The 18842-nt window shown below is 37.7% G+C and overlaps 1 pseudogene; it reads right to left on the bottom strand.

The window, feature by feature from the left end:
- The window catches only part of LOC122213157, a 30443-nt pseudogene that overhangs the window by 8398 nt on the left and 3203 nt on the right, over nt 1-18842 (bottom strand).

The raw sequence follows: 18842 nt of genomic DNA on the forward strand, positions 1-18842 counted from the left end.
GTTCTTTATCCATTTTGGGTTATTTTTGTGATTGGTGTAAGAAAGTGGTCTAATTTCATTCTTCTGCATATTACTATCCAGTTCTCCCAGCACTGTTTGTTAAAGAGACTATCTTTTTTCCATTGGATATTCTTTCCTGCTTTGTCAAAGATTAGTTGGCCATCCTTTTGTGGGTCCAATTCTGGAGACTATAGATACTGGAGAGGAAGTGGAGAAACGGGAACCCTCTTGCACTGTTGGAGGGAATGTAAACTGGTGCAGCAACTCTGGAAAGCAGTGTGGAGGTTCCCCCCAAAGTTAAGAATACAACTACCCTATGACCCAGCAATAGCACTGCTAGGAATTCACCCAAGGGATACAGGAGTGCTGATGCATAGGGGCACTTGTACCCCAATGTTTATAGCAGTACTTTCAACAATAGCCAAATTATGGAAAGAGCCTAAATGTCCATCAACTGATGAATGGATAAAGAAATTGTGGTTTATATACACAATGGAATACTACTTGGCAACGAGAAAGAATGAAATATGGCCTTTTGTAGCAACGTGGATGGAACTGGAGAGTGTTATGCTAAGTGAAATAACTCATACAGAGAAAGACCAATACCATATGTTTTCACTCTTATGTGGATCGTGATAAACTTAACAGAAGACCATGGGGGAGGGGAAGAAAAAAAAATTACAGAGGGAGGGAGCCAAACCATAAGAGACTCTTAAAAACTGAGAATAAACTGAGGGTTGATGGGGGGTGGGAGGGAGGGGAAAGTGGGTGATGCGCATTGAGGAGGGCACCTGTTGGGATGAGCACTGGGTGTTGTATGGAAACCAATTTGACAATAAATTTCATATTAAAAAAACAAAAATAAAAACATAAATAAAAATTTCGGTTCATCCACACTTGAAAAGCAACTGATTTGGGAGGAAAAGAAAGTCTTGGTTTTGACATTCTGTGACGAAATGTTTAATTTTGAAGATAGCTGGTTAAGAAAATTCCTGATGATTCTCTGGATGAAGGGGTCAGAGATCTTGTCCTTCTTCATTATCCCAGAGCCAGGGTCATTTTTTTTTAGTTCACTCCACTACTATTCCTTCCTTTCCCTCACCACTACTCATAAGTTGGTGTCTAGCAGGGAGTGAACAATTGAATAACAATGAATATATAATTCATAGAAAGGAAGCTCAGACTTTCTTATTCTTATTTATAGGACATAATCCATATTTCAAGATGATGGTGCTTAGAATGTTGAAGGCATTCTGATATTCATTGTGATTCGTAGAAAATATGTGTGATTCTGAGTTCACTGATTTGTCTTCTCAGTTCTTTGATAAGATATTTTATTAATAAGCTTTTAGTTTCACGGAAAAATGCTTTGCACACATAGAACAATACTTTTTTCAATGAACAGGGTCACATTTTATGATAGTTGAGAATGTGACCCCCTCACTTTCTCATGCAAAATTTCCCTGGTATTGGCTACCTGACCTTACCAGCTGACTCTGCCACATGGATATCCCTCCTCTATGCTGGTCATCCAATCTCTAACTGCCAGACGTGCTATTATGTCTGAGAAATGTATGAGACATGTATGAGAAACGTATGTCTGAGAAATGTATGAGAAATGGCCATCAGCTCTGGAAGGTCAAACTCTGCTCACACAAAATCAAGAGGACATGGGACATCTGGGTGGCTCAGTCAGTTAAGCATCCAACTCTTGATTTCAGGTCATGAACTCATGGTTTCATGGGTTCAAGCACAGCTTTGGGCTCCACATTCTCAGTGTGGAGCCTACTTAGGATTCTCTGTCTCCTTCCCCCTCCCCTCTCCTGCTCTCTCTCTCTCTCTCTCTCTCTCAAAAATAAATAAACTTAAAAAAATTAATGAGGACGAGTTGTCAAAAAAGAGAAATGCAAGAGATGAGAAATATTTCTGGCTAGAGTCATGCCTTACAGATCTATATTTTCCTTGTGCTGGAAACATAATGCTTCTGGGGATTTCCTGGTATCATAGCAATACTCCACAGGGAACATTTCTGTATTTTCCCTAACTTTGTCTTAAATAAAGAAAGAAGCCTTGGAATTACTCACAGGATGGGTAATCTGATACAGATAAAGTATGGATGACACTCATTTTTAACCTGAAACTGTATTGTATGATGGGAAAACAACGTACTTTCAGTCAAAATCCTATGAGTTAGACTCTTATATGAACCACTTATTAGCAGCCATTGTCAAAATCTACCATTTAAGTTCTAGTTTTCTATTCTGTAAAATGGGACATAAAAATATTAACTTGATTTGAAACGATACTTTTGGATTAGGAAAAGAGAATGAAATGATACGATATCTACTTAGCAAAGTGCTAAGAACATGGACAGTTCTCAATACATGGGACCTATTATTAAAATACAAAAACACTAGTTTTGGTAAATTGAAAAAATAATCATTCTCCCTTCTGGGATGGTCGGTACCACTAGATACAGATCAGCTTCATTTAGAAAGTGGTAACCCAAAATCCATTATTTTTCTTTAATGCCGTTCAGTAAAACATACTATTGGTTAAAACATTTAATACCTCAAAATCTCAGGGGAGCAGTATGGCTTTCCTAGTTCCTCTGTTTGATTTGTTCAAATATAGAATTAGAGATCCTTAAATTATGAGTCCCAGAGAGTGATTTATTGTTAGAAATCTTGCCATTATATCTTCAGAGTAAGAATTTTAATCATAGCTTCTCAGGCTGAAGGTAACCTCATTTATACGTTTACAAAGACTACTAAGCAAAATTCAATTTAAATTAGCTACATTATACAACTATACCAAAAGTTTAACTTAAACCAAAGCACCTGGCAATGGATGACACTTTCTGGCTCCATAATTGAGGCAAACAATAAAAGGACCAAATCACTACCTGCAGGATATAAGAGAAAAGATACTAGAAAGTTTACCAAATAGATGCTCACATTTAAGGACTCACCTGCCAAAGATCCTTTAAAAAAATAAACTGAGAAAATAATTCTTAATGTTCACTGTCATGCTTCTTTTATACTTCACCAGGAAAGGAGAATTTGAGCCTGTCTCTATACTATCCCACAGATGGTAATTATGGAGAGAAGTGAATTGATTATTAATGATTATTTGAATCCTCATGTTTCATAAGCACTGAAGCTATTTTTTTAAGGGGTATAACAGGTTTTAACAGGAAAAGGATTAATGGTTTTATTTTCCTCAACTGAGGCACAAAATGAATGAGATTTTTCAAGCTAATGTTCCTTCCGTCTGGCTCAGGTGTCTGGGCTCTATATTTATCTTGTGTCAGGCATGCGCCTGAAGTGCTGGAAGGCTCAGGCTGTCAATGGCTTTCAGATGTCAGGATAACCTTAAAGACAGATGAATGGCCAAGACCCCGTGCCTCATTTTTGAGTTCTCAGCTGCTGCGCTGTGGAAATCATGTGTTTATTTTCTGCGTCTCCTCCTACCACAGTCTCTCTGAAGCTGACTTCAGATCCTACATCGAGACAAGCCAGCTCCCCTAGAAGTTGGTGAGCAAAATCACTTTTGTTTAGGGGTCTGACTGTTAAGGTCTTTCTTGTTGATGGGTTATCATCTGGCAGATATTAATAATTATTATTTTTAGCTGTTTAGGATGATAAATATTATCTGTTGGAATAATTTCATCTATGATGCTTCTTTTAACATTTGTAAGCTTTCAATGAAATAGATGAAATAGACTCTTGACACTTAAATTTAACATTTCCACTAGTGTCTAAATTCATCCTATGAAATTCCCATTTGCACATTTTCCTGGCTTTTATTTCAAAAGTATCAGAAAATGTAGAATTCTTATCAAAAGTATAATATTACTGGCAATCTTATTCCCTCAGATTCTCTAAGTTGATATGGCTTGTCCTTATCTAGACTGAGTTTTTATTTAAATTGCTATTTGCCTTCTTATAGCATTTTTAAAATATCTTTTTGAAAAGGACACTCTAAAGCCCAATTAAATTTTTCTCTTCCAAATTGGAAAAACTTTATTTTAACTGAGACTAGAAGTTGAAGGATCTTTGTTCATGATATTCTGAAAATGTTTTTTGGCACATTGTCATGACTAACAACTATATTTAAGAACTGATTTAACATACCCAATCCTCTAAACAAACTGACTCTTAGAAGGAAAGAAGAAAATAATCTTTCCATATATAAACATATTGATCATTAGTGGTCATACAAACTGTAGTGACTGTGGGCACTGGATATCTTACTTTGGAGGGAGGGGGTTTTGTCACATAGCAGAACTTTGTTACACGGTGTGTTTCATAGTATGGCTATATAAGGCCAAAAAACACTGCAAAGAATGATAGAGGAGTAACTTATGCAGAAAGGAAACTTAGCGACATACTCATTTAGAGACAAAACCAGATGCTGATTAAAATCAGTAACCTGTGACTCCCCACATTATTTTGCAAAGTCTCAAAATGAACTGGGTAGAATTCTTTACCTTTTAAAGAAGATCATTTCCTTGTATTCTTTGAAGAAATGGTTGCTTGAAGCTGTGCTGAATTCTGGGGAAAGCATTCTGCACTGATACTTACAAAAGTGTCAACTTCCTGTTCCCTTCCTGTGTGAGAGCCCAGAACTTAGATGGGATGCGGATCAGGTGAAAAGGAAAAGGCAGCCTGTGTTTTTCTCAGGTATACCTGACTAAATAATGAAAGTGGGATTTGTGAGGCAATACATGAGACTCCTGTAATCTTGGCAAGGGAAGGAGAAATATTTTCAAATGATGTACAACACAAACACTAATTATTTGGAATCAGATCCCTTTGTAAAAGACAATGACAACTTTGAAGCTAACTGTTCTGAGAGTTTAAGGAAGAAAGCAAACAACTGAGGATAATAAAACAATTTTCACCTGGGAAAAGGTAAGCTCTTGACCTCAGAAGAATCATTGTCAGGCAAAAAAAAGGAGGAAACAAACAAAAAAAAGCTTTCCAGTGGCTAACAAATCAGTGGCAAAGACCATGTAAGACTGCAGAGTAGGCCAATCAAATGGAAAAATATGTTTTGTTTTGTTTTTTTAGAGTGAAGAAATACACAATCTACTGATGTTAATGTGACTGGCTAATTTTGCTTTTGGCACCGACTGCTAATTAAGATCACTCATTAAGGAATTTAATCTTCTTAGTTTTTGTTAGCTAAATTTCACAGATTTCTGAAATTAAAAAAAATGCTTTAAAATGTATGAAAAGGGAAAAATTTTTTTATTGATAGTTTTCTTTAAAAATTTTTTAACGTTTATTTATTTTTGAGACAGAATCAGAGCATGAACTGGGGAGGGTCAGACAGAGAGGGAGACACAGAATCCGAAGCAGGACCCAGGCTCTGAGCTGTCAGCACAGAGCCCCACGCAGGGCTCAAACTCACGGACTGTGAGATCATGACCTGAGCCCAAGTCTGACGCTTAACTGACTGAGCCACCCAGGCACCCCATGGTTGGTTGTTTTTTATTGCTCTTCTGATGAAAACTGCAAAGCGCATCACCGCTTTACTATAGCTTCAGTACAGCTTCAAAGGAGTGGTGGGCAGTGAGGAACGGGGAGCTATCGCAGGTGGAGGAGGGACACTGTGTTTTTATCAGGGTCCTGGAATCCTAAATAATTCCAGGTTAAGAGTGATTCTCTCCATGACAAACAATGAACTGTTGTTCATCAGGAAAATGAAACTGTCTAAAACTAGCACAACTGCACAGAGAATATAAAAAGAAACCTAGTTTAGTAAATAATTAGTCTTACTGTTTGCTGTGTTGTATCAAAGGGCAGAAATTGACTAAGACACTAAACTTTTACAAAAGGCTTTGAGTATGCCACTGGCTCCCCAGTGAACTTCCCAGCCATTTCTTTTTGAAGATTGGTAAGATGGATTTTGTTTTGTGTCTTCTGACAAATTTAGCTGTGTGGAAAATGATTAACACTTTTAAGGTGTTTGTTGGTACGCTGTTGTGTAAAATGTTTTGAAATATACCTAGAGACCTTTGTCACACAAACACTGTCATCTCACAGAGGAAATGACAGAAGGTTGGCAAGCATTATTGAGGGGCATAGCAGGCAGCTTGGCTCCATTCACCAAGGACTCCAGAGTGCCCCCAAATAGAAAAGCATTGTTTTTCCTTGAATGCTTGTGAAGTTTACAAGTGGAATAAGAACAGCGCTTTAAAAAGAACTACTAGTTTCATCCCTTAATTTTGCTTCCCTCATTAAATCTTCCAAATATAAATGTTACATTTCTCCCATGTTAATTTTTAGGAAATTGGAAAGGATATTAGTATTCATGTCATAGTTTTAAAAATTAAGAACACAGTGTAATAGAAATGCAGGCAGAGGCTCATTTTGCTCTATTCTGGAATTTCATTATTACTCTTTGAAATGTAATAGGAGCCAGGGTAGAGTGTCCTTTTTGTATCTCAATCCAGGAACCTTTAGAAATGAAATAATAAAAGTTAGTTTATTCACTACAGTGGTCCCATAGAATGGACCCTAAGCACAAGATCTTTTTAGAGAAGGCATAAATTTGTAGTAAGTGAGCAGGATCTTTTCAACAAATATTCTTGCCTTAAGAGCGAACCCTAAAACAGCAAACCTATTTTGAATACCTGATGGAGTCCTCTATCTTTCACAGTCACTTATTCATTGATGCATTTGTTAAAATACATACGGATGAGCATTCACTGTGTGTAGGACAGTGTTGTAGGCTCTAGAGAACATTATTAACAATTTTTTGCTGAATGTTTATAAGGATCCAGGATCTTTTTACAGGTGGTTGTTCTAAATTTTGTTTATATGGAATGAAATCTTTTGATGAAAGTTAAAAAAAAAAAAACTGTTAGTAAATGATAAAGATGTAGGATGATTTTGTGGACATTTTCCCCACCATGTATACAAGCAAACCACTTAATGAACCATCCATCTCCTGAAGAAGATAGGCTGAATAGGTGACTGTTACCTTTACAGAATTAGAAGGAAGATGATGAGCACAGTTGCCTCCTCTGCCTGCTCTCAGCTTCTTGCCATTGCCCCTACAAATGAAAAAGGCATATTTAAAATGCTGAGTAACTTACATAAAGCACATGGAAACCCCTTCCGAATACACTAACATAATTGAGTGTGCATCCTAAGCTTTAATAGCCTATTTAATAGGGTTTAATAGCTCTTAAGGGTTACTTTTTTTTTTAATGTTTATTTATTTATTTATTTTTTTAATATATAAAATTTACTGTCAAATTGGTTTCCATACAACACCCAGTGCTCATCCCAAAAGGTGCCCTCCTCAATACCCATCACCCCCCTCCTCCCCTCCCACCCCCCATCAACCCTCAGTTTGTTCTCAGTTTTTAACAGTCTCTTATGGTTTGGCTCTCTCCCACTCTAACCTCTTTTTTTTTTTTTTTTCCTTCCCCTCCCCCATGGGTTTCTGTTAAGTTTCTCAGGATCCACATAATAGTGAAAACATACGGTATCTGTCTTTCTCTGTATGGCTTATTTCACTTAGCATCACACTCTCCAGTTCCATCCACGTTGCTACAAAAGGCCATATTTCATTCTTTCTCATTGCCACGTAGTATTCCATTGTGTATATAAACCACAATTTCTTTATCCATTCATCAGTTGATGGACATTTAGGCTCTTTCCATAATTTGGCTATTGTTGAGAGTGCTGCTATAAACATTGGGGTACAAGTGCCCCTATGCATCAGTACTCCTGTATCCCTTGGGTCAATTCCTAGCAGTGCTATTGCTGGGTCATAGGGTAGGTCTATTTTTAATTTTCTGAGGAACCTCCACACTGCTTTCCAGAGCGGCTGCACCAATTTGCATTCCCACCAACAGTGCAAGAGGGTTCCCGTTTCTCCACATCCTCTCCAGCATCTATAGTCTCCTGATTTGTTCATTGTGGCCACTCTGACTGGCGTGAGGTGATATCTGAGTGTGGTTTTGATTTGTATTTCCCTGATAAGGAGCGACGTTGGACATCTTTTCATGTGCCTGTTGGCCATCCGGATGTCTTCTTTAGAGAAGTGTCTATTCATGTTTTCTGCCCATTTCTTCACTGGGTTATTTGTTTTTCGGGTGTGGAGTTTGGTGAGCTCTTTATAGATTTTGGATACTAGCCCTTTGTCCGATATGTCATTTGCAAATATCTTTTCCCATTCCGTTGGTTGCCTTTTAGTTTTGTTGGTTGTTTCCTTTGCTGTGCAGAAGCTTTTTATCTTCATAAGGTCCCAGTAATTCACTTTTGCTTTTAATTCCCTTGCCTTTTGGGATGTGTCGAGTAAGAGATTGCTACGGCTGAGGTCAGAGAGGTTCTTAAGGGTTACTTTTTGTTGAAATAATCAATATGAAATGGGGAACAGGCACAAATCCAAATTTTAGCTCAGTCTCTTGGAGGGGAAGTGGGGATGACCTCTAGTTTTTACAGAAACCTCTCATCTCTAGTTGCCTCATGCTTCTAAGAGCTGCTTGGTCAAAAGTTAGATCTAAGCAGACACGTGGAGGGGCAATTACAGTGCAGGAGGACACATGCTGTGGTAAGGGTAGGCACAGTGATCAGGGCACTGGGTACAGACCTTTGCTATTCCCTAGAGACAGCTCTTGGGCTGGGCTATAAACTTCAGGGAGGCAGAGGTCATTTGTCAACCGGGTATCATTAGCATTGCCCAGTTCCTGACACGTAGTAAGCACTCAATAGCTAGATTTTATTCATCTATTCAAAATTATGTCTAAATCTTTTCTAACTCCAGTGTTCACCTTTCACTGATTATCCCTAAGTGGGTCAAGTCCATGGACCTCATTTATTTCACCTAATACCACTGATTTCTTAGTCTTCTTCCTCCACCCTCCCCCCCTTCCCCCCCCCCCCCAGTCTGCATGCAAAACTTAGATGTGCTTGCTTCTGCATTCAGCCTCAGAGATGTCTTTACACTGTGTGCCAAGTTTTGGATAAAGCTAGAGAAAAACAGCACTGTCAGTTCTACTCAGGGTCCACTGGCCATCTTTAAGATTTTCTAACCTGGCCCCAGGTACAAGTTATGATTTCTCTTCTCATACTTTATGAGAAATCACAACATGCATAATAGTAGTTGTTTGCCAGTCTAGTCACACAGAACCCCAAAACCTTCCCTGGGGTTGGAAGCTGTGGCCAGCTAGTGGTAGAGGGGTGGTAATCATCTGTTGTCTTCCTCAGCCCCTTGGTCAGTGTTCCTCTGTGACTTTATTGAGAGCATCTCGCAAGTTTCTTCCTTCAGTCTTCCAAACCTCTGTGTATTGCGTCTGTACTCTGCACTCCTATTATGATAACTCAGTAACATTTTATGTTTTACCAAATGAAGTCAGGAAACAATAGGATTAGGCAAGGAAAAAAGTAAATCTTGCTATGAAGAGGCATACTGCAGGAAGCTTACTATAATTGTGCCCATTATCTTCTCTACCCCATTAATATTCCTCTTAAGGAATAAAGGTGCCATTTTGTTTTCTCTCTAAAATCTCCCACACAGAACTTCTGTACATAGTAACCGCAAGAACATTTCTGAAGCTGAAATCCTCTAAAATAAATAAAAGCAATTGAAACTAACTGAATGGTCTTTTGTGAAAAGAAAACTACTTACTAATTATTTACCATGGCAAAGCAACAGCTATGAAGCTTGGCTTTTTTCTGAGGTTTAAAGCTGGAAGTTGACTTTTGATGGCTCTCCCAATGTTTACATTTGTTCACAGCAAAAACTGCAAACATTAGAAGTGGGAATAGTTCTTAACATACTCTCAAACCAAGATCCGCTAATTTTATGAGTGAGAACCCCAAAGCCCATAGACATTAAATGAGTTTTTTGCGCTTCCCTGGGCATTGGATTGGCAGTCCCCCTGTTTGCAGTTTTTCTAGGGTCCCCTTCCCCACCAATATCTGTTCGGTGACCTCATTAACTTTTACAGTTTCACCAATAGTCTATATTTTGCAGAGAACCCAAATCTACATCTCTTGGCCCCAGTGCCTGCTAGTCAAGGTCTCAGTGTGGATGTTTTATATCTTATGTCAAAAGTATCTGACCCCTTTAAAAACATAATCTAGTTTTGTGTTTCACGATATGCATTTTGTGTTCAAAATTAAACTGTAATCAGCCCCAAGATAGGTGTGACATCATACTTGAATTTATCCTAGTGTTTAGTAAAATACATGCACATCCATATACTCTGCAAATACTTTTCAAACAAATGGATAGGTTAAATAGTTCAGTATATCCTGCCAGTGAAACCAGAGATTATAACCACTCTGATAATAATTATATGAAATGGTTAGTATTTAATGAGAGGCACTGTAAACATTGGCTGAAGCACCCTCTCTATAGCCAGATTGAAGAGGTTTGAAATTTGGATCGGTCACTTCCCAGGTCCGTGGCCTTGGGCAAGATGGTAAACCTCTCTGTGCCTTTGCTTAATCTGTAATATAGGGATTATAAAAGTACTTACTTCATAGGGCAGTTGTTTAAAGTAAGCGAGTGACTGTATGTAAGATACTTACTCAGGTGTCTTCCTTGTACATGATAAGTGCTTAGAAGGGTTAACTATTATTTAATTGTCAAAATAATTAAAACATGTCTAATGTTATCCTCATTTTAAGAATGAGTAAACGGGTGGCTAATTTGGTTAAGGATCCGATTTCAGCTCAGGTCATGATCTTGTGGTTCACAAGTTCGAGCCCTGCATCAGGCTCTGTGCTGACAGCTCAGAGCTTGGAGCCTGCTTCGGATTCTGTGTCTCCCTCTTTCTCTGCCCCTCTCTCTCCCTCCCTCCCTCCCTCCCTCCCTCCCTCCCTCCCTCTCTCTCTCTCTCTCTTTCTCTCAAAAATAAACATTAACAGTGGGTTAACAAAAACATTAACATGTAGTGGGTTAACAGTTAACAAAAACATTAATAATGTTAAAAACATTAACAAAAACAGTAAACAGAGAGATTAAGAAACTGTCCCAGGATCTTGGAACTAATTAAATGAAAATGGGCCTAACCTGAGCCCACCCTCATGTCTAGTTATATTATTTCCTTTCCATTCTTCTCTTTCATCTTGTTACTAGACCTGAAACCTGGGACTCATTCTTGATTTTTTTTTTTTCTCCTTAACCTAGCTATTTATTCACCAAGGCTTAGCTCTTCATGCTCCCTTCTAAATTTCTCCCCATCTCTACTAAGTATTTCTGAAATCTTTCTCAACCTCTTCTTCTCCAGCCCACTATAATTCAGACCATAAACTTTTCTGCCTAGAATATTTCAGAAGATTTCCTCTGGCTTTCTGTCCAATCTACTCTCCAGAGAGCCAGAGCCATCTTCCAACCCTGAATTTTATTGTATTCCTTCCCTAAAATCATTGAGTAGCTCTCTATTGCTTTCAAGAGAAAGTCTTGACAGAAAGAATTCCTAGGTATTGAGGCACACGTCTTGGTGTGGTTTGTTGATATTAGGTCTTTGTGTTGTCATCTGTTCCTGCCTCTCTAGTGTCCTGTCTTGTCTTTCCAAAACTCATATGCTATAGCAAAGCCTTCTCAAAATATCTGTATTTCCTCACTGTGTGTGTTCTTCTGGATTTATATATTTGGGGGGAATGGCTCTGATCCCTTTACCTTCTCCCACTTTCTTTACCTGGGCCTGTATTCTACGACTCTCGAGGAAGATCACACTTCTTCTACCAAAATGTCCTTCATCTCTCTTCCCCAATCCACTATTCTTCTCCCCACCTGAGTGCAGGTGTCACAATGTATCATAACAGTCTGCTTAGGAATTTATCTTCCTAGCCATGCTGTGAGCTACTTGAGTGTGATACCAGGATTTTGTTTTGGTCATTCTCCTATTTTGTCCCAATTAGAAGTCCAGACCAAGAATGCCAGAGGAATTTATTTTACTCTTGCAAAGGCTACAGACTAATGAAACATTTGCCAGTGTCCTGGAGAAATAAAAGTATAAATAAGTGAAAAACAAAGTTAATGATAGGAAAGTATCCTATCATTTCCTATGATAGGAAAGTAGCTCCAAAAGCAATCTGAAATTTTCAAGAATGAGGAAGAGTTTGATAGGGGAAATGACCCAGTATTTTAACCTGTAGAAGTAACTGCAAAAAGCCTGGAGCAAGAATCTGCATATCCTCTGGGTTGTGACATGGAGGTGAAGGGAGCCAGATCACAACTTGGTTCAGGTTCCAGGCATGACCGCCCAGCAGGTGCTTGCTATGTAGGCAAAGGGTTGAGGGCAAGATAAGATTAGGAAAGGACATGCACTATGATGTTGAGTCAAACTCCGAGTCTGATCTAGTTTTCAATCCTTCTTTCTTTTGGAAAAAAAACTCCTGGCAAGTAAGGGCTAGAGATTAGAGAGTGAGAAGTATATCTCCTAGCACTCAGTTCAGTTTTAACAGCTATTTAAATCAGATTGGATTTAACACAGCTGTTCTCAAAAAAATTGTTATATATGTGAATAACCAAAAATGTTTAACTCAGTTCTCATAATGCTTGCTTTTGAGAAATCCGTTGTTACATTGCTGTTTTAATTACCTTCCTCATCACCATCCTTAGGATCACTCTTGCTATTTTCTTAATCTACACTCATACCCTGTACTTCCTACCCTGATTACCATAAAATTTTAATCCCTATTAAATACAGACTTTATCTTAATCCCTTTTAAGAAGTTGTTTAAAATTAACCGACCATTATCTTGATGGCCCTTTACTTGGAGGGCCATTAGTTCCCTAATTATATGACCCTATGCCTATGTTTTGTACCTACCACAATAGTATATTATCTTCAATGTTGTGACCTAGACTCCTTCCCTTTAGTGGGATTTTAGTGAAAAAGACAACATTCTCCCCTAGCTTCTTTTGAAACAGTATTATAAAGCTCTTCAGTGGTTCAATGTCCTTCAGCTCTTGATGTGTCCTCCCTGTGCCCTGGCTTATGTCCCCTAGCTTGGCATATTCTTTTATTCTATATTTGATATGGCTGCTCTAACCTTAAGATCTTTGTTTGATGCCATTTTGCACACCCATAATCATTTCTCCTGTTCCTCATCCCTAAGGCATCTTCTAATTATCCTTCCTTTAAGTTCCATTTAGTCTTCCACAACATTCTGGAGTATTGTGGTACCAAATACGTCAGAGCTTCTTGATAACACTGGCAGGAAGAGCCAAGCTTGTGAGATACTTTATCACTGTCAATGGTCTTTAGCCAAAGACCTGCAGGAACACACCTGTAGTTGAACAAGTTGAGTTGATTATTCATCTCAAAGAGGGCAAAGTATACCATAGGGAAACAAGGGTGACTCAGTAAGAAGGTGTTAAAAAGAAACTCATACAGAATTTGGATTTGGGGTGATTAGATTGGAAGTGGGGTTAAGGAAACAGAGTTGTGCTCTGAATTGGATGTTGTGGGGAAGCAAGGTAATTTTACCACTGGGGGTCTAATAAACCTTATCTAGGAGTAGGGAAGAAGAGACTGGCTAAGGCTGTGATTGGCAAAGCAGGAGCAATGACCCATATTAGCTGGAAAAGGGAGTTATGTGGTATCTTAGTATTCATAAATGCTCTGTGTTTAGACATCATTATAGAGCGCTTGGTTTTTGTCATGAACCATCATGATCATAGAGTGGCCTTTTCTAAAGTTGATGTTCTGTCAAATTGTTGATGTTCAACAAGAGGATACCAAGGCCTGGCTGTGAGTACCAGGCCAATGTCCAGAAACAACAAGACCTACCAGATAGCAGCAGACAAGGTCCTGGACATCAGGAGCTATTTTCTCTTTCACATGACAAAATTCTTTGTTGCTTCAGTAATGAAACTTACCTTTATGAAATCCACTTTCCACTACTTTGGTTATAAGATTCTAATAGAGTTTCTTTGTAATTTTCTCCCTAAGCCCTATGGTATAGTCACTGCACAGTATTTTAATACAAAATCTCATTAATTTGATGCTAGTAATTTGATGGTCAATGAGAACCACAAGAGATCAATCTGTGTATAATAACTACAACATGCACAAACTGTTTAGGGAATTGATTCAGTTCCTTGCATTTACACTCTAAAAACTAATGTGTTACATAAATGAAAAAAATATACCATTGACAGATAAGAAATAAATGGAATAAAATCTTAATTTCATGTAGTGAAGTTACTTGTGGAAAAATTAAGCAGTCTTTCCACTTACTATACAGGATAAGAATGTAATTAACCAGAGATTATAAAATCTTGGAGTTGTGAATTATTGTAAATACAGTATTTCTGGAAATCTCCATCTAAGTTTAACTTAAATAAATGTGGTTTAAAATATATGTGTCAATTTTCTACTTAGATATTCTAGATGCCACCTAAAAAATTGAATCATCTTACTTTTTCTTTTACATAATAGACAATCATCATAACTTTTGCTTAAAAGCACATCTAGTGAGTGATTCAAGTTCATGATCGAGTATTCAATGTTTTAGTAATGTGTGGATTTCAAATGAGTAGAAACATTAACAAATGACCCATGCTTCTAATTTGCTTAAGAACTTGTTATCAAGTCTACAGAGGAGGTGTTGTGGGTGGGGATGGGACAGGAGGGGGGGGGGAGGGCGATAAGGCTACAAATTAAGCTTGATTCCATAAGTCACACATGCAAAAATTACCTTTCCATAATGTATATTTGAGACATTTGGATTTGGAATATTGTTAAATATACCACTCTCTTTATATGTATATGCTTTTTAAACATGAGCTGCATAATAAATGCAAGGTTTCAGTCCCATATATAAGATTAAGATTTTCCACCTTTGAGTTTTTTCAATTGGTCTTAAAATAGAAAAAAGGCAATACAAAATAGAGATTTGTTATCCACCTCTGCTTTATTTACCATATTATTAATAAAGAGAAGCTATTTTCATTGAACTTTATAGAATTTGCCCTTAGTTATCTTTGAAGATAGGATCTAAGCAAACAAAGATGTGCATTTTTTACTTTCCCCTTAAGATTTACCCTTTTGCATGATCCTAGTTCATCTTTCCTGTTTTCAAGTGAAACATGTAGCTTTGTTTTATGCGAGACAGTAACTGAACAGGAAACTGACATTGAGAAGTTAAAACTCGAGTTAAACATTTCCACTGTTAATTAAATAACAAGGCTTAAGTCTTTTTAAAGATTACAGATGTCTGTTATGAGCCTAGGCGATGTGAGTTGATTCAAGTCTTGTACAACCACTGCCATCGTTTTGGATGCGACATCTGAATGGTTCAATAGTTAGAGCAAGGTCATGATAACTGACTTAATTCCCTGTTAATAGTAATAAAAGGAGAACAATACCAATAAGTATAAAAAAATCCATTAGTTAGTTGGGAAATCAGTATTCTTGGAGACCATTCTTTATTTTTTGCAGAGTCAAATTTGCATAATGTACTTGGGGGTATGTGTATATTTTAACATTACAATCTGGAAGACTGCTGTAAATAAACATAATTACTGCTTTTTGTGATGGTCAAAAGGAGTACTTTGTGTGCCCAGTTTAGCAAGAGATACCTATTTTAAATGGAAATTTAAAAAATTAGGGTCAATCACTTTTCTTACCTGAAACATTCCTGCACTTGGCGTGTTTCTGCAAACTACATCCATCATGGATATTCTTAAAATGATCGTTGTATGACTTATGCCAGAATAAAATGGCACCTTTCTCCTCTTACATCTAATCCTTGTTTTTCCAGGGCGTATTATTAGCCTTAGGGGCAAACAGTAGTGATTGTTTTTAATTGCAAAAACCACACAGAGTGTTTCTTGGAGAATATTCTTGTTTTCCACTAGCTTAGATTCTCTTTTTTCCCTTATCCTATACCTCTTTAAAGGGTCCTAATGCATTTACATTTTATGCAGGCACTGGTCAAACAACTGCACCAAAAAGCAGGTTCATGTAATCCTTTCTTTTATTGCATGTTCTTGACAAGGTCCTTCTGTAAATTACTGAGCCTAGTCTAAGCAAATGAAATGATAAGTGTCTCCTACATATTGGTCCATGGCCTTTGCAATACAGACCTCCATCTCTTGACCTTTGTTCCCCTCACTTACCTCCACATCTCCCCAACCCCCATGATGATGCTAAAGTGCTGCCCTGATTCCACACCACTACCTTAAAAGCTAAACCACTGCCTGGAATGTGAAGTGGGGAAGATGGGAAATTAAGAGATTAAATACTTCCTAATAGCAGTGGAAGTGTGTGAGTGTTCCTGTTAACAGCTTAACTGCTGTGCTATTTGTTAGCATTTTACTATATTTGACACTTCAACCGGTGCCGGTATAAGAGAAGTGTCCAGTTCTAGGTTCCTTTGGATTTTAGTGTTTTGTTTCTGCTTTTACGGGAGCTCTTGGTTCAGTTTTTACCCAGTTTTCATTACTTCTCCTATTCCTACCCCTCCTGTTAGGCTCCAGAGCACCATCAAAAAGCTTTTCAGGAGAGTATTTCTCCCACTCAGGAGGAGAACTCCTGGGGCTGGCTTCGTTTTATAGCCCTCCTCGCCGTGGATGCCACCACACACTGCAAGTATCTTCCTACTACTCCAAAAGTCTGTCTAAAGTGAGTCCATCTCCTCTTCATTGACTGAATACAAGTTTTAGTTCAGAGCCTCATGTCTTCCCAGTATTCATTAGTCTCCTGTGTAGACTCTCATCCCAACTTATTGCCTTTAATATGACCCTTTATAAGTAACAACTCTTATCTTGTCATTTCCCTGACTTAAAGTGACTTAATGACTCTATTCTGCTTACAGAATAAAACTCAAGTTTCTTAGAATCATGCAAAGGGCTTCAAAAGCTGGTTTCTGCTCATCTTTCTCACTTTGTGCCATTTCCCTGCAAAGAATTTTGTGGTTTTGCAAATACATCATTCCCTTCTGGCTTTGAATTTATACATGCTGTTCTTTCTACTTGTCCTGACTTTACAACCTCTTGGGTGGTTAGAAAATGTCTACGTATCCTTTGACGCCTTTCCATTAATTTATAGTGTATCTCCTCTCAACAAAACCACGATCTCTGAAAGACATTTTTTTTTCATCTTTGTGTCCCGGCACCAAGATCAATGTCTGGTTATAGTCAGTGGTCAGTAAGTGTTTAAGTGAATATATGAGTTAATGAGTGTCCAAATACCTTTCCTCCTTTCTCATCTAAAGCTTGGAACTTTCTTTATTCTACTCTTTATCATTTCTCTCAAATAAGCTTAAGGGGAAAGCTTCATGAAAACTCTTGGAATTTTCTCCAATAGTAGTTCCCAAGTGTAAAAACTATAGGCTATATAATTATTATTATTTATTAAATAAATCTGAATTCAAGTGCTGCATATTTTGTGACATTGAATAAATTGTGTAACCTTTCAGTATCTCAGCTTCCCCATCTGTAAAATGGGTGCAAAATTATCTTAGGGTTAAGATTTTAAAAGCCAAACTATATATATACATATATATGTGTGTATATATATATATATATATATATATATATATATATACACACACACACACACACATACATATTTATGTATATATATAAATCTGAAACTCCACTTCCTCATCTGAGAAATAAATCATTTAGATTAAATGACTTTTAATATCCCTTGCAGGTTTCAGATTTAGGGGACATGAACTTTGGTTCCTCTTCTCTTACTATCTGTGACACTGAGAAGATAAATTTTCAGGTCCTCTCTGTGCTTCTTGGCTAAAATGAGGAGGTTGTACTAGGTGATCTATAAAGAATCTTCCAATCTAAGTTTACTGGATCATCTGTTATCTAAATCTATATGTCTGTTTCCTTTCTTTTGTATATACTTACTACCATACAGCGTCCCAGGTTTGTTTTTAAAATTACTGACTAATGAATATAATTTCACCAGGGGAAAGTGTTCTCGATTTACAGATGTACAGGCTGGGAGCTGGTAAGTAACAGGTTATATAATATCTTGGTCAACTTCCAAACACAAGCAAATTTCCGTGTGTTGACTTTCTGATCTACAGAATTCTATAGTAACTGTTTGTAAAGACTTCAAAAAAATTTCAGATTAAATAGGAGTAATGTCAGCAAAATAGCAGTTTTAGAAATTTCTAGCACCCATTCTGTCTCAGAAACCTCAATCTGAACCACTACCTACACATGAAAATACCTTTATAAGAGCTAAGGTTTCCAGGTGATGATTTACGTATGTGTGTGAAGCAGGTACCATGTTTTTGTAGAGACATTGAGACTATAGCCGATGGCCTCAATCCTTTCCGTAAAGTAGAATATAAAGCAGTTTCCTGAGCAGATACATTTCCTGGGAAATTGTTAAGAAAACGAAGATGTGGCACAACCAAGGGAGTGAAGGGAAGAGACACAAGGTAGGAAAAGAAGTAAAGGATTGGTAAGTAGTTACTGCGGACAGCTCAATACAAATGTAATCTTGTTTTGGGTGCCAGGGTGGCTCAGGAGGTTAAGCTTTGGACTTTGGCTCAGGTCTTGATCTTGAGGTTCATGAGTTTGAGCCCCACTTTGGGCTTTTTGCTGCCAGTGCAGGGCCCACTTCCTCTGTCTCCCTCTGTCTCTGCCCCTTCCCTGCTCCCCTGCTCATGTGTAGGTTCTCTCCCTCTCCCTCCCTCCCTCTCTCTCTCTCTCTCTCTCCCCCCTCCCAATAAACATGAAAAATATTAAAAGAAACAGATATAATACTGTTTTAAAATGTATTTGATTATCAAATGAATGTGATTGAAAAAAGTCAAATAATATTTTAGCAGCTAAAGAAAAAAAGACCATTGCCCTATTTTCCCTAGCTTCTCCCATTCCCCATG

The sequence above is a fragment of the Panthera leo genome, chromosome A2, assembly GCF_018350215.1.
Source record: "Panthera leo isolate Ple1 chromosome A2, P.leo_Ple1_pat1.1, whole genome shotgun sequence".
Classification (NCBI taxonomy): Eukaryota; Metazoa; Chordata; class Mammalia; order Carnivora; family Felidae; genus Panthera; species Panthera leo.